Below are 27,985 nucleotides of genomic sequence, written 5' to 3' on the forward strand. Positions count from 1 at the left end.
ATCTGACACTTTTCACTCTTGATCTTCATGATATCTACTCTTCTTCCTTGACTATGATTGGAACATGATCACCCTTCTGACTAGATGAGGTAGCCTTCCACCAGGTCTTTCTGCCTGAACACAGGCCTTCTTAGAAGACTTTATGCTCATTCCTGCCACAGGCCTTAGTATATACTGTTCCGTTTGCTTGCTATGCTCTTCATCACACACAATCTGCTTTCAGTCTGCGGTCATTTTCTTTCACCTACTCAGTGACTATTGTGCTGGATATTTTCTATTTGCTTCTCCAGATCTATCCTCCACTCTTCTCATCCTGGTCTTTGGCAGGAGCCTGATCTATACAGACTGTAACAATGGGCTTCCTTGCCACTGGATTCTAGTTGGGATAAGTCAAGAGAAATGACAATAGGAGATCAGATGGGGTGAGGACAGTGAGGTCAGATTATTTATTCTTTTGGCTTCCTTTTTTCTGTCTCTGTGACTTTACTGAAGTCACAGTTCTTGTTGGACTCCCAGGTCTTACAGCTGGGATATTATGTCACATTTCCAGTAACTACTTTTACGTCCAGATAGAATAACAGATCCACATTCTTACTGGTAACAGAGTGCTTCACTATCCCTTCTTTGTTCTCCTAACTCTGCCTACATTTTTGTAAATAGTCATGTTATTTTTAACTCTCATAAAACACCCTCTGTGATGGTTAATACTGAGTGTGAACTTGATTGAAGAATACAAAGTATTCATCCTGGGTGTATCTGTGTGGGTGTTGCCAAGAGATATTAACATTTGAGTCAGTGGTCTGGGGAAGGTGGAGTCACCCTTAATCTGGTGGGCACAATCTAATCAGCTTCCAGCAAATATAAAGCAGCCAGAAAAACTTGAAAAGGAGAGACTGGCCTAGCCCCCCAGCCTACATCTTTCTCCTGTACTGGAGGCTTCCTGCCCTTGGACATTGGACTCCAAGTTCTTCAGTTTTGGGACTCAGACTGGCTCTCCTTCCTCCTCAGCTTGCAGAGAGCCTGTTGTGGGACATTGTGATCATGTAAGTTAATACTTAATAAACTCCCTTTTAGATAGATAGATAGATAGATAGATAGATAGATAGACAGATAGATAGATGCATAGATACATAGGTGGATTATATAGATATAGATATAGATATGGATATATCTCCAATTAGCTCTGTCCCTCTAAGAGAACCCTAATACACTCTGTCATGTATGCTGTCTCTCTCCTGCAGGGACCCTGGCTGTTAAACCAACTCATCCTTAAGGTCACAAACACCTCCATCTTTTAATCATCAGTGTAGGGAAAGTATGCTGGACCATTAACCACCTTGGCCCAGAAGTGACACTCATCACTTCCTCTTACATTCCATTGGCCATGCATGTAGGTGCAAGTAGGTGGGGAGATGTTGTCTTGGCTAAGTCACAAACATCTCCCCTGGTCTTTGCTCTCCTACCATGCTAGGTCCTCCCATAGTATACTTTCTTATCAGCATCTCTTCGTACTCTTTCTTCATAACATTCACCAGAATTATAATTTTTCATGTAATGAGTGATTATTTGATTAATATCTGCCCTCTCCCCTGGATAGTAATCTTCATTAAAGGAGAGACCCCATCTGTTCCTCACTATTGAATCTGACATGTAGTACAGAATCTGGTGCACAGTAGAGACACTCACTAAATTTTTATTGAACAAACTGAAGGAATGAAAATGTCTCTCACTACCACAAATAGAGGACAGATTCATGATCCAGAAAATATGGTAAATATCTGTTACCTTGCTGAGAAGCCACCTTATACCAGCATAAGTCCTCTCCAACCTAGTTAAATTAGGAATCTTTCAAAGGATGACTTTCTTTTGACCTTGTCATATTCTCCCTATATTACCATCCAGTTAGGTCTTGTGGACAATTACCTTCTAGAGCAGGAATTCATCCTCAGCTGCCTGTTGGATACACAGGCAGTGACTGTAGACATGGCTATTTTTTGGCTTATACATAGTGGCACCCGAAAATAGTATGAAATCCCTGGCAGGACTAACTGGGAAAAGTCAACAACTGGTCCATGCAATAGTGGCCAAACGTCCTGGGAATTTATTGGTAAGAAAAGTTTTAAAAATATTAGAAAGAAAGGGTTATCATTTTGCTTTCCGGATTATTTTAATTACATGTTCTTGTGGCTTCCTGGGCAAAGAAATCCTGCAAAATGCTTGGACAGGGCTTACATAGCTCCAAGTAGATTCAAAACTACTCATTTGGACTTAGTAGGTTAAAATTAACAAGGAATATATAGATCCTTATGAAAGTATGAAACAAAATTACCCTTGAATAAAAGAGCAAAAATAAATACAGTCATCTGTTGGTATACATGGGGAATTGGTTCCAGGAATCCCCTTGGATACCCAAATCCTTGGATGCTCAAGTCCCTTATATAAAATAGTGTGGTATTTGCATATGACATATGCATATCCTCCTGAATACCTTAAGGAGCCTCTAGATTACTTATAATACCTAGTACGATGTAAGTGCTATGTAAATAGTTCTTGTACTGTATTGTTTAGGGAATAATGACAAGAAAAAAGTGTCCATCCATGTTCAGTACAGACACAATCGCCCATCTTTTTTCCAAATATTTTTGTTCCACAGTTGGTTGTATCCATGACGTAGAACCCACAGAAACAGAGCACACGAATATGAAGGACCTATTGTATCTACTACTTCTTGTATACTTATTATATGCTACGCCTGTTTAATACTATGTAGGCATTACCTTTTAAACTTGTGATAACAATTATTATTTTCTCCATTTTGTAGATAAGGAGGCTGAGAATCAGAGATGAGATTCTTAAAATTATCTAAGTTGAATCCTATACTATTAGCCACTCTCTCAACTTCAATTCTAAATTATTATTTGTTCTATTCAGACTAGAGTAATACTGGTCACATTTAGCCTTATTTTTCACTTCAGCTTTTTACAATTGTCTTCAAATATGAAGGTTTTGATTATCCCCCAATTGGTTCCTCAAGTGATATCAGTTATTATTTACTAAATCTTCTTTATTTTTTGAGCACATCACTGGCTGCTCTGAATTGCAATACCTGTTATTGCTGTATGCCTTATATTCCTATGTTCTGTGTCCTACTTCCACAGCCATCACTCCTTCCTGCCCTCATTTTATTCCATCTTTAGTCAGCTCACTAGACAGCCCAAAACCACATGTGGCTCAAGCTGGTGCACAGTATCATGTGCTTCATCATCACTGTTGGCTGCCACAGGTTGCCATCCCCCATAGACTGCATCCAGTATCCAGATCTTCCAATATCCAAACTGTGGACTGACAGGTTAAATGAGCAACTTCTGGGCAGTAACAGAAAGAGGAGGCTGCACAGACTTTTGCAGTGCATCGCATCTCCTACTCCAGCTTTTATCGGAGAAGAAAATGTCCAAAGCATCTCGAGGACTACAGAAGACATCCTCTTATGGCCTTTGCAGCTTGGACTTAAATCTTGTTCAGATACTTAGCACTTTCATTATGGCAGGAAAATTCTGCATTGATAGCTCCTCCTAAGACAGAACTCTACATCTGCTGTGCAGTGAAACTTGCTTGCACCCAGAGGGTTGCCTGTATTTAAATAATGCAGAATTAATGCTTATGAGCACATTCTACTTGGTCTTCTGGCAGAGGACAGAAAAACTTACTACCAACTTTTTAACCCCCCTTCTACCAGTTCTATAACTATTTTCCTCTCTAATTAGGGAATATTCAAAACATGTGATCATGCTTAGCTTCTCTCCTCACAATTAACCCTGCTTTAGACCTGGGCGTGATCACTCAGCTCTAGATCCTTAAACACTCTTTTATTCATTCACCAATGTGGCAAGCACTGCCAGGTGCTGAGAATGCACAGATGAATAGAGCAGGACTGTCTGGGAGGAGGAACAGGCATTAATAAAGAAGTACAATCATGTGCTACAGTGGCAATAATAGAATTATATAAGGGCACAGTGTGAGCAGAAGGACAAAGAGGCTACTTTACCGCAGGGTCTGGAAAGATTTCACTGAGGTGACCTGGGTACTGGAAATTGAAAAGAGAGTCAATATTGTGCCATTTAAATGATGGGAAATGCAGGAGCTCCAGGAAGAATGGACAAAGGCATCTAAGAATGATAGAGCCAGTTGCATAAGGAAGGCAGTAAATTGCATCAGGAGCATGATGTGAGTATTAGAGGTAGAAGTGGTGCATGGTTAAGACATGAACATGGCAAAAGCAAAATCTGGAGAAACTGGCAGATGCTTGATCATAAATAGTCTTTTGTGCAAGACTTGGCTTGATTCTTCAGCAAAGAAGAATCATCAGAAAGTTTTAAATAGAAGGATTATTTCATAGGATTATGTCATAGTTGCATTTCAGCAACATCATACTAGTGGCATGGATTGGAGGGGCACAACATCAAAGGTAACAGAACCTAGTAATTCCTAACCAGCATCAGTCCTCTCTCCCTTCCTCCTTCCAATCAGAACTTCAGTTTTATTGAGTATTTACCCTCCTGTATGTGGTTAACCATCTGCAGATCCAGAGAGGGGATCTTGATTGGTTTAGGGCAATCATAAGTGGTTCTATTCCTTTTGCCAATGATGGGTTTAGGCTTGGGCATGTGATATGACTTTCTTTATGAGTAACTGAGAAAGACTACTTAGGAAAGATTTCCTCCCTCTTAAAGCGACACAGAAAAGATGCCTCCTATTTCCCGAACGTGGTTAAGTTTGGATGTGTTGCTCAAAGCTCAAAGTAATTGGCTAAAACAGTCAAAGGTAATGCGACTTCATGGATTAAAACACCAGAAAGTCGCATTACCTTTGACTGTTCTAGCCAATTTGAGTAGGGATTTTTCCTATTTCGAGTCAAAGATATCTTAACTGGTACAAGCAGGAAAAGTAGTTGCAAAACTTTTGCAATACTCCAGGAAAGATACAATAAGAGTAAGAACTAGAGACTTGCTGTGGGACAGGAGAAGTGAAAAGGTTGCAGAAATGCTGAGACCATTGAATCTAAGGGATTTAGACTTGAAAGGAGACTAAAAGTATAGATTGACTCCTAGGTTCCTGGTGTGAGTGGCTGGTTATAATGCCTTTGGTTTTGCCTCATGCCAGAAGAGAACGCTTGCCTTGCTATTTAGCAGAGGGGTCCTAGAAATTGCTTGCACTGATCTTTGAATCCTGGAGCTGGGTTTTATTGCTGATGCTGCTGCTGCTGCTGTTGCTGCTATATTCACTACTGCCTGAGGAACTTGTTGCAATGGTTTTTTCTAGGTCCCCATATCGTTCATTAGCACAAAAAACAGTGCACAGCTCGTTTGTGCCATGTGCTTCCTATAGTGGAATTTCCTTGTTTCTGTCAAGGCAGAGAAAGCACTGCAGCACCTACTTGATGCTCATGCGTGTGTACCCTTGAAGTGTAAGGTAGTTGATACCCAGTGAGGGAATACTTTGACCTATGGGAGACAGCAGCTAATGAATAAATCATTTTCCCTTTCTCCCCTTGGAAGAACTATTTGAGGATGAAGTAGCTTCATGTTACCCCTTTGAAGACGTCCTATGACACCAAGCAATCAGTTTTTCATAAAGCTGTGGCCTGCTCAGTAATGTACTGCCTTCTACTTGCTCTCCCTGCTTCCCTGCCTCACTCTCCTTTCTCCTACTCCTGTTTTCCTGAGATTAATACTCCCTGATAAAGTGCCAGCCCAGAAGCCTTTGCCCCATGCTCTGCAATTTAGGGAAACTAGGCTAAGAAATTGGTGGTAGTTACAGGAAAATCAACATGTTTATTGACATTTCCCTGTGATTTTGTCTTTTTCTGGGTTTCTGGAACTTCTCAATTCCAAAGCTAAGCCACCACTCTGAAGTTAAAGTGGACATGCCAATACTACAGACTCAGGAAATTAAGTGAAAAGAGGATTTAGGCAGAAGTTCTAAATTCATCAGAATTTTTCTCGTTCAGTGCCAAAAAAGACCAGGGTCTAGTACACGCAGCCCTCAGCATCTGTGAGTTCTGCATCCAAGGATTCAACCAATACATCAAAAATATCAAAAACAAAACACCCCATAAAAATAACAATACAACAATTAAAATAATACAAATAAAAATACTGTAAAAAATTATTCATGTAGCATTTACACTGTATTAGATATTAATCTAGAGATGATTTAAAGCATACAGGAGGATGTGCATAGATTATGTGCAAATGTCATGCCATTTTATACGAGAAACTTGAGCACCCACAAATTTTAATTTGGGGGGTATGTGTGTGTCTTGGAACAAAACTCCCATGGATACCAAGGGATGAAAATACAATATTTCGAAGAGCTTATTAGTTGGTTGCTTCATCCAATTGAACTGCTTTTTAATGATCTCTTCCTCTTTATTTACTTACATTCTTAGCCTTCAAGCAGACATTAAAGCAAAGTCATCTATTTTAGATATTACAATGTCATACAGAGCCTTCTATACAAGCCTTTAGAAAGTCAGTAGTTTCCCCAAATTGGCCCTTCATGGCACTGTCTTAGAGGAAGAGTGAAAGTGTTGGAAATTCAACTCTAGGAACTTTGTAAAATGCTTTGCGTCCAGTGGCTAGGCAATCCACCAGGCAGAAGTTAATTTCAATGAAATCCTGTAAGTGAAGTGTTAATCCATCAAGTCCCTCTTTTTTTCTAACCCCCTCCCACGCACAGCTGGTGCACTGAGAATATCACCTTATCAAACTGTCCCTACCTTAATGAGTTTGCAAAGGTAATATACAGTGCCATTTACCAAATATTTCTGTTTCTTGTTATGGGCGGATGTAGATTTGCATTTCCCTGCTTTGTTGAAATTAGGAGTGACCACATGACTTGCTTTGGCCAACGTAATGTAGTTATAAGTAACACTGGCCACTTTCAGGTGGAAGATTTAAGAACCAGCTGTGTGATTTGCTAGGTCCTCCTTTTCTCTACAACAGGAACTAGTAGTGCTTTTCATGGAGGCTGTTCCATCAGCCTGGGTCCTGGAGTGAGAATGATACAGATTAGAGAAATAAAGCTCTGTTGGATTAAGCCGCTGACATTTAGGAGTTGATTGTTACAGCAGCATAGCCCTGACTCACAAGTCTAGATAAGCTGTATCTTTGGGGGTCCAATGATTTCATGATTTCTGATTCTGATTCCCAAGTCACGTGTGCAGCATTCCAGAGCTGTGCTGAGACTCTCCAAGAAGTTGCTCACTAAATTTTTACAGCCACCATGTGGTTAAGTGTTCTTACTGCAATTTAAAATTAACCTCAAAAAGATCAAGGTCACATGTCACCATCTTGAAAGGAGCAGAGATGTGCTTTGAGTGCAAACATCTTGGTTAGAAAGCCACCTATTGCATTGTACCCTAAAGCCTTCAGCTTCCTTTTTCGCAATTACCCTAAAAATCAGTCTGTGACCAAGGCTTATTCACAGTCTTCTTGGCTCTCCTGGAGAGCTGCACTTTGCTTTCATACCAAATGAAAGCATTTCCTTTTGCTGACTCTGGCATCTTTCTCCAGCAACCTTTCAGGAAGCAAATCTACTCAAGCTCAGGACGCTGGCACAGATATACTCCTCCTTCACTCACAGGCAGAAGATCTGTTCAGAGGGTCCCCTTTGGGCTTAAGGGACCAAAGAGATCAGTTAAACCTAGGCTCATTTTCTATCACTTTCTCTTTACATTTATTATAGAGAATTCGTCTCAGGAATGAGTTATTGTGATATCTAACTTAATGAAACTAGTCTCTATACTGCATTCAATAGTGTCTACCTCCCCAAAATTCATGTCTATCCAGAACCTGTGAATGTGACCTTATTTGGAAATAGGGTCTTTACAGATGTAATCAAGTTAAGATAAGGTTATAATGAATTAGAGTGGGCCCTAAATCCCATATGGCTGGTGTCACTATGAGAGGAGAGAAATTTACACAGAAACACGTACTGGGAGAATGCCATGTAACAATAGAGGCAGCAATTGGAATGATGCATCTATAAGCCAAGGGGCACCAAAGACCGCCAGCAACCAGCAGAAGCCAGGAGGAGGTAAGGAAATATCCTCTCCTAAAGCCTGAAGAGGGAGCATGGCCCTGTAGACATCTTGATTTCGGACTTCTAGCCTCCAGAACAATGAGAGAACAAATTTCAGTTGCACTTAGCTATTAACTTTGTGGTAATTTGTTATGGTAGTCCTGGAAAACTGAATCAGACTTAAAATCCCAAGCTATAGAAAAAATTATATATATATATATATGTATATATATATATATATGTATATACATGTAAGCAGATACTGTTTTTTACCATCACAGCCTGCTCCCCTCACATTCCAAAAATCACATAGAGAAATGTCAGTTTATCAACCTAGAACATAAAACAAATGACTTTCTGTCACCCCTAAAATCATCCTGCAGTACAGGCTTTGCATACAGAGAGACCTGAGTTTGCATGTAGCTCTGCCACGTAGCAGTTGTTTATGCTAAAACAAGTTAGTTAACTTTCTGTAGCTCCAATCTCTTTGTCTATACTATTAGCCTAACAATATGTATTGCATTTGTTTGTTGTACAGCGCAGTGGGCATTTGCCATTCTTTGGTGCCTCTCAGCATCAGAACTCCCTTCCTATATTTGGGGAATGCCCCATATTCTAAGGCAGCACCAGCCTCTTGCTAGGGAAGGGAAGGTGTCAGCTAAAGCACAAGCATGACCCAGGCTCTGCCAGGAAGATGTGCTTTGCATGCGAGCTCAGACTGTGAAGATGTAGGGACTATATGGAGTCCACTATGGTGAGGTCACAGTAACCTCCAGACCCTAGAGCATCAGAGGGAAAGTTCTTAGGACAACACTCAAGATTGGTATTTAGTGAAAGCTGTGCACGTTGCAGTGCCTATGTCTGGCTGCACTGCTGTTTTCCTGAGATCAATTCTGCAACATGATTTTGAAAATTATTCCAGATATGTAGCTTCTAAGACTCATTATCTGATGTTCCTGTAAGCTTTAAGGAAATCCTTTCACCCCACCTTAAATTAGTAGAAATAGTTTCTGATGCCAGCAACTAAGAACCTTGACTAACACACAAAGATTAAATTAGATGGGATATGTGAAGCCCCCAGCAGGAATCATAAGTAATTTCCTTTTCTTTCTATTCCTACCCACAGGCTCTGAACAAGGATTCTGCTAACACAGGGTTGACATCTATGCTGGTCAAGAAGTAGAGGGTCAGTAGAAACGGAGGGAGGCAAGCAGATCTAGGCTATAGCCTTTATTCCAGTCAATGATGAAGGTCAGGCCTCATTAGTGTGTGCAGTGTGTTAAAGTGAGGGAGAATTTCAGAACAGGATTAGAAATGGACTCAAAGGCCTTTGACCAAACTGATGATAAGCCCACACCAAAGAAAACTCACATCAGAAGAACCAAACCTCAGGCTCTGCAAATCTGAGTATCAGCTGACAGTCTGAACAGGTTGCTTTCCATGTTTGTTGTTATTTATGTTTTCTTTTAAGCTTTCAAATCCCTAAATCCCTTCTGCCTAAGCCAAACTCACATTTGGATGCACTAAGCAGCTGTTGCAACTGGGGATTCTCTCCTCTGTGAAAACACTGATTTTAAAAAATAATAAGCTCTCAGCTCCTGCTCACTCTCACAAGTTTCCAGCAACTGGTGCCCTGACAAATGAAGTGTCAAAACATTTTCAAATTAAAACCCCACAGCTCACACAGCCCCATACCCTTAGCAAGATGGACTTTCCCTGCTTGTGCCCAGTGCACACTTCAAGAAACTAAAAATAGCCAGATGGCAATTAGCAGAAACTCCAAGAAGGGGAGATGGGTTGGATTCTAGTGGGGTCAGTTGCCTGGAAGGATTCCAAATGGAGTTCTCAGCCAGCAGTGTGCTCTGGCCAAGAAAGGATTTTCATTAAAACTACACGGAGGAGGCAGAATGAAAAATCAAGATTTGGAAGCTTTGAAGTTAGAGCAGAGGTGGAAACCCATGACCATCAATAATAATAATCCTTGCTAACATAGAGTTCATAGACACTGTATCATCTTGAACTTGTAAGAGCTCTAGAAAGTAGCTACTACTCTTATCATTTTCCTACTTTTATAGATAAAGAAGCCAAAGCCCACAGACTGTAGACAACCTGCCCAAGATCTCAAGACAAATAGGACAAAGGTCTATGGCGGGTATATGGTAAGTGGTCAAGCAGGAGTTTCAACTCAGCTCTCTGGCTCCAGAACTTATGAATGTAACCACTGTGCAAGGCAACCTCATGTATTCATGGGGATGTTTAAGTAACCAAAATGTTTTTATCCCATCCTTAGGCCTGGAGAAACAAAAATCTTCTTTAGCAATTTTAGCCAACCTCCCCATGGGCAATGCCTTTCGGGGATTATGTGTGCAGGCTCCAAAGTTAGACTAAGAGGGTCTTATTCTGGCCTTTTTATTTCTAGTTGTATAAAATCAGGTAAATTATCAACCTTCCTGGGCCTTTATTCTCTCATCTCTAAAAGGGCAATAATATTAGTATTTATCTCATAAAGTTGTGATGAAGATTAAAAGAAACGGTGTATGGAAAGCCCTTAGCATGGTGCTTGCCCATACTAAGCTCCTCAATAAATAATAGCTATTGTTATTGATCATTCTAAACCCCTATGCTTTTAGGCAGTCAATTTCAATGCCCTTTTAAATAGTCAATTTCAATGAGAAAGAATACAAGGATTTAGTGAAAAAGGAGCATCCTCCACAGACTCCCAGGTGTTATTCCAGAATGCTCTTCAGTATGATGTAAGCAAACAAAAAAAGGACTAAAAAAGATTTTGCATTTGTGATGGATTTGGTGGATTTGGAGTGAGGGGTCCCAACCATCCTGGTTTGTTCAGAACCAGGGGATTCCTGGGTCACTAAAGTAGGGTCAGTTTTCCCTTTCAATTTTCAGAAGGGAGGAAATATTTACTCCCAGGAGAGGGCAGTAATGGAATTAAGAGTGGTCATTTACCCTCCCTCTTTTTTCCCCTTAGCAGGAATGATTCACTTTGATGATGACACTGGGAAATAGGATGGAGCAAGCATAGTGCATGCACTTGGGAGGGGTTGGCCTGCCCACTCCGAACCAAGTGTGTGCCCTTGAGTCCCCCATGTGAGAAACTTAAGGGGCAGGCTCTGGACTTGTTTGGGAGACCAGTTGTTCAGCATGTAAGTGAGTGGAAAAGTTTGGTTTGGGAGCAGAAGATTTAGGCAACTGCATTTGGCCATAGGTCTGAACCCTGTTCTCCAAACAGCAACAATAACGTTAATATTGTGATTTCTTCCTGACATCTGTGTCTATTTCTAAATTGGTTCAGAACTCAGAGAAGGAAAGGGATATAATTAATTATCAACCATGTGATTAATTATCACCTTCATAACCCCTAACAGATGGATGCCTATTTCATTTCATTGGCAGATGAAACTATTTCAGGCAGGCAGGGAAAGGGTATTTTGTAAAATCAAATGAAGTTAGAGATGGGAGTGACCTTAAAGATAATCTAGTCCAATATCTTCATTGTTATAGATGAAAAGATGCAAAAATGAAATTGCCAAGTGATACAATCCATGTGAAAAGTCTGTGAAAGACTTTTATAATGTAAGTTATTAGTGTCATTAGTAGTTTAGGGAGTGGTCCTTAAAGTTGTAACCAGAATTTAAAATAGATCATAGATAACATAGAAAATAGATTATAGATTAAAACTAAGTCCCTATATAGAGAAAGAATATTCCCTAAATAAAACTAATACCTCCAGGAAACATGCTCAAACCATGAAGAAGAAATCAGCCTTTCAGAGCTAAATTTTATTTTAACTGGAAAAAACCTACCTTAGGTTGACAAGATTGCTTACTTAAACCTTGAAGGCCAGATAAGCTCAAAAATGAACTAGTTTTTCTCCTTCGTCTTCATCCTGCCCATCTATCCTAGCAGATCCTCTTCACTGGGAATGTTTACTTCATAATTGTTAACCAGGCATGCCCCACTGGCAAGGTAAGGTTGTTTGCTGGGCACCTCAAGACATATAAGACTCTTTGGCTAAACCCCGCCATTTCTGATCACACCTTTGCCTCTTACCCATTACCCTCACACATCAGAGCACATAGAGGTGGCTTTTAGATAGTGTCCAGTCCTGGGTGGGTTGGATGAGGCCCACTTTACCCTCTCTCTCTCTCTCTTTCTCACTGAATTGAATACAGCTGTAACACCTGGACAGAATGCCTAGAGCAACTACTTGAGGACTCCGAAGAGTTAAGAATGTCAGGCAGATTAGGAAATGTATTAGTCCGTTCTCACACTGTTACTAAAGACATACCTGACACTGGGTAATTTATAAAGGAAAGAGGTTTAATTGACTCACAATTCAACATGGCTAGGGAGGCCTCAGGAAACTTGTAATCATGGCAGAAGGGGAAGCAAACATCCTTCTTCACATGACGGCAGGAAGCAGAAGTGCCGAGCAAAAGGGGAAAAGACTCTTATAAAACCATCACATCTCATGATAATTCACTCACTATTCCAAGAACAGCATGAGGATAACCACCCCATGATTAAATTACCTCCCACTGGGTCCCTCCCAGGATATGTGGGGATTATGGGAACTACAATTCAAGATGAGATTTGGGTAGGGGCACAGCCAAACCATATCAGGAAATAAGACTGGGATTTGAAATACTACCCAACCAACAGTGAGTTTACTCCTTTTTTCCTCCAGTAAACCCTGGCCTAAAGTCAACACACTGGAAATGGGCACCAGGGTACAAAGAGAGCTCATGAGACACCCAGTAGTTCTGGCTTTAGCAGCGGGAAAGTAAACTCCTAATAGTCAGGGTGTGAAAATTCTCTGTGTTTCTCTCTTCTCCCCCTCCTCTCTTCCCTCTATTTCCCTTCCTTTTCCTTCCTTCTTTCACATTCCCATCCCCAAGAATCTTGTGGTATTGGCAACATCAGCCTGCATTAGCCAAAACTATAAGGGAAGGAAACCTTCCTCCCCATTCAGTCTCCCAAGGCTGGGCTGGCCCCTAGTGCTTTTTATTCTCTCTCGGTCTCTCTCTGCTTGGCCAATATACACGCAAAGTCATGGAAGTACATGGCAGAGTAAACTTGTTGACAAGAGACTGAAAAGTGGTCACAGGGAACCAAAAAGTATCACGGAGAGGAAGGAGCTTGGCAAAACAGCTCCATACGGTTTCTTTTATAAATTCCTGGGGTCATCCTCAGCCTGTGCATGCATGGATCTGGTACTAATTAGCATACCAAAACTTTGAGAACTCTGCCCAGGTGCCAGGCTGACCACTGGGTGACATACACAGAGGACAGATTCAAATAGCACTGCCAAGGCTTTGAAAAACGAACTCATATGAGGACATATGAAACATAGCCCTCAGAAGACCAACTATGGGGAGGGAACTTGCAGCCCAAACCCAACCAAGAAGAACTGGGAAAACTTCAATTCCTATGGGAAAAGATAATCAGCTGAAACTAACACTGACATGCCATGACAACTAACATTGCCATGACACAGAGGTCAGAACAATCTGACAAAGACTTTTAAAGCAGCTATTATTTAAAAAGTTCCAACTGGCAATCATGAATACCACTAAAACCAATGGAAAATAGAAAGTGTCAGCCAAGAAACAGATGATATAACAACGTGCCAAATGGAAATTTTGGCAATGAAAAATATGATAACCAAAATAAAAACTTCACTGATGGGCTCAATAGCAGAATAGAGATGACAAAGAATAGAAAGCCATGTGCAAACCAACTTCTAGCTGGGGGCCTATTTATCACTACCTTTCATGCATCTTTCCCTCTGTTTTCATTAACTATTGTCGTATAACAATACCATACCATTGTATATACTTGTATACGGTTGTATAATTGTATTGTATACAACTATAACTACTGTTATGCAACAATAGTTAGTGAAAACAGAGGGAAAGATGCAAGAATATTTAGTGACTTAAACCAGAAACAATTTATGAATTCTCTCAATTCTGTGGGAGGGCTGGGCAGTTTCTCTACTGGTCGTGCTTGGATTTGTTCATTCTTCTGCATCCAGCAGGAGGGTTGGTTGGACTGGAAGACCCAAGATGGCCTCGCTCACAGGTCTGGCAGTTGCTGGTGACGGCTGCTGGCTGAGGTGCTTCAGTTCTCCATGTGACCTCTGAACTCTAGCAGGCTAGACTCCTTCACAGTATGGTAATCACTGGGTTCCAAGAAATGGAGAGCAAAAGCTACAAGGCTCATTAGGGCCTAGGCTCTGGAACTCACACAGCATCACCACTGTCATATTCTATTGGTCAAAGCAAGTCACAAAGCCAGCACAGAGATAAGGGCCAAAAAATTAGAATGCCTCTTGATGAGAGAAGTAGCTACATGACTATGTATGTGTGGATACAGGGAGGCATGATTATTGGAATAATTATTTCAATATTCTACCACAACCTTCCTGGGAAGTAATGCTGCAAAGGTAAAAGACCATGGATCTGCAATTATTATGTCAGTAGACTAGACTGTGAGGCTTAGAGAAGTTCAGCATTTTGCCTAAGATCACACAGCTAATTAAGGAGAAAATATGAAACTAGATCCCATACTGCCAAGTCTTTGGACTAGCACTGTTGACTGAGAGATAAGCTGTTGAGTGTTTTGAACAGTTTGTCTCTTTAACAGGTAGAAGAACCCTGGACAACAGTTGTATAATGTGCTGGCAACCATTCACCATTCGTATCCATTTCATGAAGGAAATAAATGCATGTACTTGTGGAGTCTATGAAAAAATTGAAGTAGAGTGTCTCATGAAGAGCTATTTATTATGTAGCAATAAAGCTCCTATAAACTGTTCGATGCACCAAAACAGTGCATTCAGTCTCTCGAGTTCCTGGCACTCAAAGGTTAATAATTTTAGTGAGATAAATTCACATAACATCAAATTAACCATTAACTATTTTAAAGTATACAGTATGGTGTCATTTAATACATTCATTACATTGGGCGACCGTTACCTTTATCTGGTTATAAGACATTTTTATCACCCCCAAAGGAAACTCTGTCCCCATTAAGCAGTCACTTCCTATTTCCCTTTCTCCCTCATCCCTGGCAACCACTAGTGCACTTTCTATCTCTATAAATGTATCTATTCTGATGCTTCACATAAATGGAATCACATGATCTTTTGTGACTGACTTCTTTCACTTAGCTTTTTTTGGGGTTCATCCATGGTGATGCATGTATCAGCATTGCATCCCTTCTTATGAATAATACAAATGTGAATAATAGTCATAATATTCCATGTGTAAATATACCACATTTTGCTTATATATTCATCAGTTGATGGGCATTTGGATTGTTTCCACTTTCTGGCTATTTCGAATAGTGCTGTTATGAACATTTGTTTACAAGTATTTACTTGAATGCCTGTTTCAATTCTTTTGGGTGTATAGCTAGGAGGGGAATTTCTGGGTCATATGGTAATTCTACTAAAGCTTCATTTTTATTCTGGTCTTGAAAAGGTTTCTGAAATACATGAGATTCATCAACTGCTGCCGGCATTACCTTGTCTCTAAAGTCGATGTGATTCTGGAGGATGGCTCTGTGGTAAGTGGCTGTCCTCACAAAATCTTGCGTCATGTTCTGCTGTTGAGAAATGCAGCCATAAAACTATAAGGGAAAGAGATAAGAGGGGGAGTAAACAACCCACAAAGTCAGCACAATCATGAGCATCTGGTTCTGACAGCCACTTTGGTCAAGGAAGACATGATCTTTCACAAACAGAGAAACTGAGGCTCTGAGAGACACAGTGACCTGGCCACGTTGGCCCTATATGTAAAGCATAGAATTCTAAGTAGATCCCAGACTTCTGACTATATAGATTCAATAGATTCGGGCCTAGATATTGATGAGATAAGTACTCAAGATCCCTTCTTAAATCAGAGGTTATGAGAGAGCACAAATTGAGAATAATAGACAAGTTGGGATGGTTGACACCTGCAATCCCAGAACTTTGGGAGGTTTAAGTAGGAGGATCACTTGAGCCCAAGAGTTGGAGGCTGCAGTGAGCTATAATCACACAAGTGCGATCCAGCCTAGGCAAGAGAGCGAGGCCCTGTCAAAAAAAAAACAAAAAAAAGAGAATAGAGTCAAGAGAGAAAGGAGCCAGGACCAACAGGGATGGCCTGCCCTGATGAGCCCCATTAGCCTCGACAGGAAAACAGAACTTGGATAGAAATCCTGGTGGAGATGGAAGTGAGACAGAAGGCAGTGATTGTGGTAATCCTGATGGAAACAGAGGCAAGCCAGTTGGGTGATGTGGTGCATATAAATCCCTGAAAGCTGGTAAGAAATATTATTGTTGTAATTGCCACCATTTGGTAGAGCTTTCTATGGGCCAGGTACCACGCTAAATGCTTCACAGTTTCATCAAATTAAATTAAAGCATCATGACAATCAGGTGAATTATGTTCCTCAGATGAGGAAGCTGAGGCTCAGAAAGATCCAGCAACTTGTCCAAGTCCTGACAATATAATAAGTGGCAGAATGGGAATTTAAATCTATGTAATGCTGATGCTGCTGGTCTGGTGACCACATTTTGAGAACGACTGCAATAGAATATTAATTATCTCCTCTCCACCCACCCTGCCTAGATGTGTTCAGAGGCACACCTTGAAACAAATCAATTTATTCCATCCAGGATAAACCTCCTGACCTGGAAGTACTGTGCAGCAGATGCTTCTTCTGTCCGCTGGCTGAACACTGAGTATTCCTTTTTTTTATTTCGGCATATTTTCAAAGTATTTGCAAATGCACTGAATTCTGCAAGGATAAAAAGCAGATCCATTTCTTCACCTTGGAAACTATAGAGCTCACCATTGCACTCTGCAAAAAATTCCAACTGTGAAAATATTAGAAGATGAAAATGGCACATTCATCCCTGAACACATACATGATAAGAGATGGCAAGGCGGAAATGGGTACTATTCTGAGCTGTGACACGCTTATTTACACTTGTCAGACATATTTGCATTCAGAAATGTCAAGTGAGAGAGCACAAAGAAACACAGGCAGAAACCGGGCTCCAGAAATTCTCCCAGTGCTGCGCTTACAAAGCTCATAGATTTATACTCAGAAAGTGCTCTAGGCAAGGTGATTGTTGATGATAAGAAAAAAAAAACATATATGTGAATACAAAAAAATAGAATACATACATACATATATACACATATATTTTATATATACATTCATATAACCTCATTCTATTGTCATGACAGTTTTTTCTCTCTCATTTAGTATTATCGAGATTTATAGAGAAAAGGTAAAATAACTGGGGATATGTGAATACAAAGAAATCCTCTGTCATTTGAAGAAAGAATATAGAAGTGAAAGCTCAAAAACTTCCAGAAGTGATATTGCTGATAGATAACACAGTGTTCACAGTGGCCAATCCCTGTGACTTCTGCCTCAGAGATGTCTCCTGAATACTGCCCAGTAGTCTCCACTGTCTGTGGCCTCTTTCCACCCCACCACAGGCACTGTGACCAGGTCTCTCCCTTATATTATAGCCTTGGCTGGATCCCTAATGCCCACACACTCTTGGTTCATGATAAGCTCTGGCCCCTCACATTCTAGACCCAACCTAGATGTTCTAGATGATCTTGTCCAGTAACCTGTATGCACTTTCCAGAACCCTCTCTGTACTCTCTTCCTGCACACATGAGACCTGCCCTATGACCTCCATGCTTCCACCATGCTGAACACTTACAAATTCCCACATCAACCCAGTCCTGGCCAGGCATCTTGACTTTGAATCTCCCTATTTTTTTCTGTTAGATTATCTTTTGACATCAAACTTCTATTCATCCTCCCAGATTCTATTCAACTAGCATTTCTTCACTGCTATATTCTGAAACATCATAGACAAAATCAGCTGCTGTAATAGAGTAGATCTCAAACTCACCTTTAGTTCAGAATCACCTGGGAAGTTTTTTAAACCTATGGATACTGGGCCCTCACCCTACATCTAATAATTAAATGTTCTAGTGGTAGGGACAAGGCATCTGTATTTTTTAAAAAGCCTCCAGAGTAAATTCTCCTGCATAGCCAAGGATGACAAATATCCCTCCAATCTCATCTTCTAAGCTTACCATCATCATTCATGTTATACTGAACTTATAGATTTTTTTTAAAAAATCTCCATTTCTCTAACTAAATCAAATTTTGGGGAAACTGTTTAGGGGGTGTCTTAGTCCATTTTGTGTTGCTATATCAGAATACCACAGACTGGGTAATTTATAAAGAACAGTAATTAATTTCTTACTGTTCTGGAGTCTGGGAAGTCCAAGGTTGAGGAACAACATCTGGTGAGGACCTTCTTGCTGTGTCTTACCACGGCAGAAGGCAGAGGGCAAGCAAGTGCAAGAGCAAGAGACAGAGAGGGCCACTTTTATAACAATCCACTCAATTGAAATTAACCATTTCATGAGAATGGAGCCTTCATGGCTTACTCACTTCTTAAAAGTCATACTTCTTTTTCTTTTTTTTTCTTTTTTGAGTCGAAGTTCACTCTTGTCACTCAGGGTAGAGTGCAATGGCACGATTTCAGCTCACTGCAACCTCCACCTCCTGGTTTCAAGTGATTCTCCTGCCTCAGCCTCCCGAGTAGCTGTGATTACAAGCGCCTGCCACCCCACCATGCCCGGCTAATTTTTGTGTTTTTAGTACAGATGGGTTTTCACCATGTTGGCCAGACTGGTCTTGAACTCCCGACCTCAGGTGACCCACCCACCTCAGTCTCCCAAAGTGCTGGGATTAAAGGCATGAACCACCATGCCTAGCCAAAGTCACATTTATTAATACTGTCACAATGGCAATTAAATTTTAATATGAGTTTTGCAGGTGACACTTAAACCATAGCAGAAGTTTAAGCCTCATTTATCGCTAGTCCCTAGAACACAGTGCTAATGTAAGCAGCCATCCTAATAAATAAGTCTGAAATGTAAATTCAATACATTTGGGAAAATGACTAATGAACTTGGTGAAACTATTTAATTTGAGAAGCAGCCCTGTGAGGCCCTGGGGCCATCCCATGTAGGGACAGATAGTCTGAAAAAAGATCTTGTTGGAAAATAAACATGCAAACACATGTAACGACTGCCCCTCCTGCACAAGGGAATGCCATCTCCTCAAAAGGACCCAGAGAAGGATAAACGGAGGAGTTCTTGGTGGAAATGTAGATCAGGATTAGATTTACAGTATACTCTGAACAATCGCTATTTCACCAATTTGTAAGGACTCATCCCAAATAATTAACGTCACCTAGCTAATGTTTCCATGTGGATTTTTTTAAATGAAAACGGAAGGATTCTTTGGTTAAAAATGTATCTTCATTATAAAATTTCTGTCAACTCTATCTTTTGCAATTATATCCCTATAAAGGAAAGGATGCAAATGATGGTTTAAAAACAACTACAAAACCAACAAATGAAAAGTATAAAAAATTTAGAAAAATGCAACAAATCAAAAAGAATACAATAAAAAGAATGATTCCATTATACAAGTGACTGACTATGCTTAACATTCTGGGTATGTTTGTGTGTATGTAAAAATTCCTCTTACTTATCAAATTACATCATATTATTTTATAACCAGCACTTTTTATTTAAGATGCTATGAATAACGTCCTAGGCCATTAAATAGTCTTCTCCACCTCACTGCTAATGGATATATGATTTCAGCTCAATAATGTGCCATAATTTGACCAATTCCCTGTGGCTAAATTTCCAAGCCTCACTCCAAGTCTACTGTATCAGAATGATAAAACCCAGAATCTATATTCCTGGTGATTCTGGTAACAAGAGAGTTTCAGCCAATAAAGTATGGCAACATTCATATAGTAAGAATATCCTATTACAGTAAAAGAAAAGCCATTTCTTCACAGCATCTTCCTATACATAAAAATCAATGTATTGGTTGATATTTCTGTTCTCCCATTATATTTTTTCTTTTGACCTTTTTTTTTTTCTTTTTTCTTTTTTTTTTTTTTTTGAGATAGGGTCTCACTCTGTCCCCCAGACTGGAGTGCAGTGGCATGATCTCAGCTCACCACAACCTCTGCCTCCTAGGTTCAAGCAATTCTCCTGCTTCAGCCTCCCAAGTAGCTGGGATTATGGGTGTGAGCCACTACTGCCTGGCTAATTTTTGTATTTTTAGTAGAGACAGGGTTTCACCATTTGGCCAGGCTAGTCTTGAACCCCGACCTCAAATGATCCACCCTTCTCAGCCTCCCAAAGTGCTGGGATTACAGGTGTGAGCCACCATGCCCGGCCTTTAACATTTTGGGACTTACCCAGGAATTTTTCTTTACATTTTTACATCTATCTCTATATTATATACAACAATAGTATTGTACTCTATTTGTTGACAACCTGCATTTTCACTATTAACAATATACTGTCAGCTTTTTTCTGTGTCAACACTTTTCATAGAGGCTCACTCAACTACATATAAAGCTTCAAAGCTCCTTAATTGTCATATCATTTTGCTCATTTCTCCAATTTGTTCTCAGAGGCAACATCAGAGACTAAGTAGATCTTAATTTATCTTAATTTCAACAATGTTTTTTGAGTATGTTCCCTTAAATTCTGGACCCAACTATTTGCTTATAAAATTTGATTGGGAGTCAAAAATATCAAGTCTGTTAAGCTGCAATTTCCTATATTTGCGTTTTTCTCTTTTAAAAAGATATTGGACAATATTTACCCAGCTCTAGTTTCCTGGCACCTCTCCAGTTCTCTCTGAGTTCTCAGAGATTGCCAGCAGTGGTTTTTGTCACCCATCTGTGAGTTCTTTGAGTCTCTGTTGTTTGGGCTTTCAAAGCCTATGGTAAATTAATTTGTTTAACAAATAATCTTTTGAATATTCCCAACAGTTGCAAGTCTCTATCCTTTGGGGGAAATTTGAGACCTTAATACAACCCAAAATAATGGCTGCCCAATTAAGTTAATAGGATATATGGCAAGTTGAAAAATATCATTTTCGGTTAAAAAACGAGATTTTGACTATAAAGTCACACACCTGGTGTTCTTGTATGGCTCGCCAATTATCTCCAAAAAGAAAATGTAAAAGAGAAGCTCCAACAAAGTTTTGTGTTACACCGTCATCCATGCAATACATAAATAGCCTACAAAGTAAGTACTGAGCTGGATGTGTCAGTTCTATTGTGTTTGAGATTTCAAAAATCCAATTTTATTATATTATTAACAGTGTTAGTCTGCTTAGGCTGCCATAATAAAATGCCACAGATCGGGTGGCTTAAACAACAGAAATTTATTTTCTCAAAGTTTTGGATACTGGGAAGTCCAAAGTCAAGGTGCCAGACGGTTAGGTTCCTGGCAAGGGTTCCTGGCTTGCAGTTTTCTGCCTTTTCCACTGCATCCTCACATGGTAGAGACAGCGAGCTATTGAGTTCTCTGATGTCTCTTTTTATAAGGACATGAATTCTGCAGAACCAAGGCGCCACCTCATGACCTTGTTTAAACTTAATTGCTTCCTTACTCCAAATACAGCCAGACTGGGGTTAGGATTTCAACATGTGAATCTGGATGGGACACAATTCAGTCCGTGGCAGACACTATAGTCACAGCTATTTATAATCCTAATACAGGGGCCACATTTAACAAACCAAAAATCACAGCCTCTTGTTTGACAAGTTTAAGATGTATTTATGGGATTGATGGGATTTAGAAAATCAGGAGTATCCTGGTAAGTCCAGGAACCATCATCAACTAATTCCTTCCTGTGGGGAATTCTGTCAAAAGAATGTTTTTTTTTTTTTTTTTTTTTCACAATTTACCCTCACTTTTATTTTAATGGTTAAATAAATGTGTATAAGTAAAGAAAAGTGACCGTGTTTCCACATGGTGTATAAAGAGTCAAAAAAATTAATAAATAAAAAAACCTCTAAAAAGGAAAAGAAACTTAATTGTTGATTTCTCCCCTCTCCTCAGCTACTTTGGAGAACCCAAAAGGAAAGGAGCAGTAATAGCCTATCCCCCTCTCCTCCTCAGTTCTCCAAACTGGGGGGCAGAATTTGGGGTAAGAGAAGTAAAGGGCTCTTTAAATCCAGCAGGTAATTTTGCCTTTGGAGAAGATTTTGGCAAGAAGTGCTTTTTTTCTTTTTTTTTTTTTTTTTTTTTTTTTTGATGTGGAGGAGCCTTTTCATCTGCAGGTACCATTTGTTTGAAGGATGCTGTTAATTCTGTAGAGCTGGAATGGTTACCAGAGGAAAGGGAAGAAAGGCCAGCTATTTAGAATATAAGAAAGTCAAAATGGATGTCCACATTTGCACAGTGGGTCCTTCAGCTGCTCAGGGTAGAGAGGTGGGAAGACATGGATTAGAATTGCTGCTCTGGAATAAAGAGGTCCCTATGGGGATATTGCCTAGAAGACTGAGGGCAGTGGGCTGAGTATATAAGGATGGGGAACTGCCCTCAGTTATTCGTAAAAGCCCAGTTCCTATGGCGAGAGCACACATTGAGTAAAATGAGAACTCCTTTCAAAGGACACATCTACCCACACTGTTTCTAAAAGGAATGACCTGGTGGAACTACTATTATAAACCCTCAGGCTGTAAATCATTCTGTCTTGTAATTGTTTTGATCACATATACACAAATGCAATTTTCTCTATCATGTAGATATGTTACCAAGGACGTAGCAGCTCCATGCTACAGCCATGATTCCAATTATTTTCCTTCCATTCTCAGGCTTGATTTAGGCTTCTTCATGACAAACCATTACTTTTCAATTTTAGTGTGTATTTCTATTCATGAATCAATACGGACTACTCAGTTGTACCATTTTCTTTCTGTTCTGCTACTCCTAAAAGACCAGATTGAAGGGATCTGTTTTTGTTTGCTTACTTCTCTTAAATAGCTGCTATTTACAAGTCACACTGTCTGTGGTGCTTTCCATACAAAGAGTTTATTTACCAAGACACTAGCTTCTTTCTGTGCCAGGAAAGGGTAATACCTGTTTGACTACCTCAGCTGTTCTGGCCACATGTCCCAACATTATACCAGAAAATGTACAACTGACAATAGAATAGTCATGGTGTGGATTTTTATAAAATAATGTCAAACTCTAGACATTGCTGCAAAACTGATTCTGGGCTGTCTTGAAGAATTTGCAGACAGCTCATTTCAATTCTCTCTAGTCCATCAGATTGAGCTTACCCAATTAAGCTCTCTTTACTGGACACTCAAGGAAGAAAAAGATACCATTTTAATCAGTATACAAAGAAGAGAGCAACACTAACCACTTGCTTCATTTAATTCTTCTTCCCCCGCCCTTTTTTTTTTTTTTTTTTTTGAGACGGAGTCTTGCTCTGTCGCCCAGGCTGGAGTGCAGTGGTGCCATCTCGGCTCACTGCAAGCTCCGCCTCCCGGGTTCACGCCATTCTCCCACCTCAGCCTCCCGAGTAGCTGAGACTACAGGTGCCTGCCACTAGGTCCGGCTAATTTTGTTTTTGTATTTTCAGTAGACACGGGGTTTCAACGTGTTAACAAGGATGGTCTTGATCTCCTGACCTGGTCAGTGCTGGGAGAAGTGGATTTATACCCAGAACATCATTCAAGCAGGATGGATGTGATATCTGCAGCTGGAATACGGGTCTTCTTCTCTGTGTCTGCCTCTTATTAGTTCTTTGTATAACGTATAGGATAATAATTACTATTTTGTCTAGTTACTTAGTTTTTTCTATCTTGCTCCATAGAATGCAAGCTTAAAAGATTTAGAGAGTACAAAGATTTATTCACCATCAAATCCTAGATCAAATTATGATACCTGGCACATAGTAAGTGTGCAATAAATATCATTGAATGCATAAGTAGATGAATTAATGAAAGCATTCTTTCTTTTTCTTCCTTCCTTTCCTCTTCCTTCTCCTTCTTCTTCCTTTTCTCCTCCTGCTTCTCCTCCTCTCCTTCTTCTTCTACCTCTTCTTCTTCCTCATCTCTTCTTTTCTTCTTCTTCCTACTCCTTCTTTTTCTTCTTTTCCTCCTCCTCCTCTTTCATTCTTCTTTCTCTTTATTTTTCCTCCTCGTCCTCTTTCTCCTTTTTTGATCCATTTTGACTTCTACCTCTTGACTGGTTCACATCTTCTAAAGCAATTACCTCAGAATAAGGAGTTTATTTTCTCATTTACTTATTTCTTCCCTAATCATAGGTGTGTAAACTTAAATATTTGGGCTCCATCTATTTACTTAAAAAGTCTAATCATAAAGTTCTTTGAGTTAGTATCTCAGTGGCAAAACCAAATTATCTGATCCATCATATATTTCAAGTCAAAATCCATTTATTATCTAAACTCCTAAATATGACAATATATTTTTGCTTCTCTTTTTTTCAATGGATAAGGACATATTTGCATATGACAGTTCCCACACCTTCTTCATCCCAACTTTCAAAGTTAGATAAACATAAACCAAATTTTAGGAATTTTCCTATACAGATATGCTGTGTGCGTTTTTCCGGAGAAAGGCGCAGATATCTCAGGTGGTAAGAGATGAAGTAGTATAGAAAAATGAATACATTCTAAATGTGTATATAGACCGAGGACTCTGCTGCTGAGTGAAATTCAACATAAGGGTGGCCTTCTTACACTTAATACAAGGGTTTGCTTACTTAGTAAAGTAGCAAAAAGCGTTTAGATATAAAGCAGATTCTGTGAGTGCCCAACATAAATAGCATTATTATAAGACACTGTATGTTCCTATTGCATACATGAAAAAACTAGAAAAATGCACAGCTTCATCAAACTTCAAGCTAATTTCTCCCTTTTAGTGCTTTTGTCTCCTCTTTAAAAAGAACTTGTCAGCAAAAGCAGCCATCAAATCAAACTCTCTTAAAACAAAGTTACTTATAAGTTCTAAGAAACTGAATATATTATTTGGGTTTCCTCTTCACTCAAAGGCTTACCATTGACAACCAAGCCTGTAACACTTGTGTAACACTAACCTAACACTATTTTTGTCCAACCAAAAGATTGGTGCAAAGCACTGGGTAGGACTATTATTGGGAGTATTTTGTGTATTTGTCAAATCTTTAACTGTCAAGAATCTTATGGCAAAACAATTGAGATCATGCTTTTTCAAATCAGAGGTGATCTTCATGCATATCTTCAAAACCAAAGAACACTTACTGAGATGACAAGTAGTGACCTAAACATTAGTAAAATAGTAATGTTAAACATTTATAAAGGCAAGGGTGGTTTATTCATTTGTTTGAACAGTGAGCGAGATCCCTAATCCCTGTAGAATCCTGGTAGACTTGCCCTGATGCTCTACCCATCAACGAAGAAAGCTCAAGATGTAAGAACTGCATGGTCTCCAATAAACATATGGAACAGGAGGTCAACCTTAAATAGAGGAATAATTGACTGAACCAGAACAGAACCAAGATTCTAAGGTACATCTGTGAAAACTCTTTTATTAACAAGTGGTGAAAAACTCAACTACGTGTGACTTGAACAGGAGCTTTATGGCTCACAAAACCAAAAAACACAGGATTAAGTTTCCATTTTCAAGAATAGCTATTTTCAAGCTCTCCTTTGCTGTTGTTAGGACTTGCTCTCTCACTTGTGTGTGCTGTCACTCTCTTGCTCTCTTTCTTTTTTTCTTGTTTTCTTGCTCTGCATTTCTCTGTTTTTTCTTCCTCGTTAGGCAGGCTTCCCCCTCATAGAACAAGATGATTACCAGCAACTCTAAAACAACACTGCTACAAGCTCAGCAACCTCAGTCCTTCCAAAGAGTTCCAACAAAAGCCCCATATTGAGTCTTGTTGAACCATGTTAAATTAAAGACCCATCTCTGAATCCATTTCTGGGGCCAGGGGATCAATGCCAATGGACTAGCCTTGAGCCAGCCTTATCTAACCCAAATGGAAGACTGGGCTTCCATTATCAGAAGAAAGGAGAGTATATTAAAGATAAGCAAAATCACAGTTAACTACTACCGAAAAAGAGGTAGAAACATTATAGACCAAGCTAAAAGAAAGGAAACAGGACTGAGAAAATCTGCATGCTGCAGGGACAAATGGGAGGAAGGTGAGTCATGGAAAATACCCACTCAGCTCATCAGCTTCTGAAATCTTGAAACTTGCATTAGCTTAAACCCAGATTTTGCTTCCAGCAGCAGGTGGTTGTTGTGACAGGCTGCTACAAGCCAACTGGCGGAAATCAAAGAGGGACAGGTTCTGAAGCTCTAATGTTGTTGCTGGTAGTCAGGTAATCCTATGTCTCGGTTCACCTGGAACATCTCAGTTTATACATGCTGTCCTGGAGAAATAATCGATCCCACTGCCTTTCATATTCAAAAGATTCATAATTTGGATGATAAATGATGAGTTGTCCTGCCTATAATTTCATGTAATTTTGGGAGAGGTAGCCACTCACAAGTGAGAGAGTTGGGGAGACAGAAAGATGATTATGGGGAGACCATACAACACTTGAAAGCTGGAGACGATATACCTGCTTCCCCACCATGGTACCAGGACACTGTCTGGGCCTGAAATGCCTTAAATTCCAGGAGACATTTCACTTCGATAACTTTTTCTTTTTGACTTGAGCTACTTTGTATAGGTAGATTTGATTAAAACAGAATTCCCCCAATTTACAATAATGTACTTTTTCCTGGGTCATTGCCAGACACTAGAGTTTGCTGAGAGTGTATTATTTTCATTTGTTTTTACTAAAAATTGTATATATTTTAGTGTCTTACTCATTTCATGTGCTTTTAAAATCTGCAGCATGCTTTGCTGAACCCTAGAGGTGAATCAGTCTGTTTGCAATTAGGCCTATTTCTACCACGGTGCTTTAACCAATCCAGTAAGACCACCCCATATTAATATTACTTGGGATGAAGATGGAATTTCAAACAACCTCCTAGTCATTTGAAGGTCACCAGACTTGTAGAAAGATAAATGGTACCTTCATTCATTAAGTAAGGCCAGAATGCACCTTCTGGAGCATTTAACATGTATTCACAGAGGGACTAATTTATTTATGTTGCAGCATGAGCTATTATTCAATTAGTTCTCATAGCTTCCTGAGGCCTCTGTATGCCTCCCAGCAAGTAAAGCAGCACAGGTAAACACCAAACAGGTGGCATAAAGGCAAATTTCCAATTTGATTAGATTTACACTGTTTAAAAAATGACATTTGACAACTGAAATGAACATTTTCATGATTGCTTATGCCATACTCCCTCCATTCCCCTAACAAATAACTTTGGAGAAGCATTAGTGTATTCCTATATAGTATTTAAAAAACCGAAACAGCAGTCTGTACCTTCACTGCATAATGCTTGGGGCACTTTATTTTGCCAAGAGAAAACTTTGCATAATAGGTAGACTTCAAAATCTCTCTGGGCTTTCCCTTTATATATTATCCATAAATGAATGAGACAAAAACATCTACAAACTCAGTTGAGAAACGCTATAGCTGTTACAAGACAGAGGAAAGAAAGTATTTTGTACCTGGAAGACTTGAGATTTCAAATCACATAAACAGACCAGTTTGGATGACAAGTAACTGCTTTGTTAGTTTTGCAACGCGATTTTTTAAGATCTAGCTCTCTTCCCATTCAAACATGCATTTAACAATAATTCTGCATGGTTGTGCTACCTAATCCTATTCAAGAAATTCATCTTGTATTCATTTTTTTAGAAAGCAAAATGTACCCACTGTAGTTCTTAGTGAAGTGAATCTATGATAATTGGCTAAAAGCATGATGTGCATCTGTCTTCTTAGCTCAATCTCTTTGCTTTTATCTTGTTTTCCCTTTCATATTTATATTGATCGTCAACTGGGTGCAAAATGAGCAGAGGCTAAATCTGGTCTGTAGGAATATTTAATTTGG

The 27,985-nt window shown here is 39.6% G+C and overlaps 1 pseudogene; it reads right to left on the minus strand.

Annotated features, from left to right (window-relative positions):
* LOC100602888 overlaps positions 1–27,985 on the minus strand; it is a 152,836-nt pseudogene that overhangs the window by 95,675 nt on the left and 29,176 nt on the right.

This window comes from Nomascus leucogenys, chromosome 1a, assembly GCF_006542625.1.
Source record: "Nomascus leucogenys isolate Asia chromosome 1a, Asia_NLE_v1, whole genome shotgun sequence".
In the NCBI taxonomy this organism is placed as follows: Eukaryota; Metazoa; Chordata; class Mammalia; order Primates; family Hylobatidae; genus Nomascus; species Nomascus leucogenys.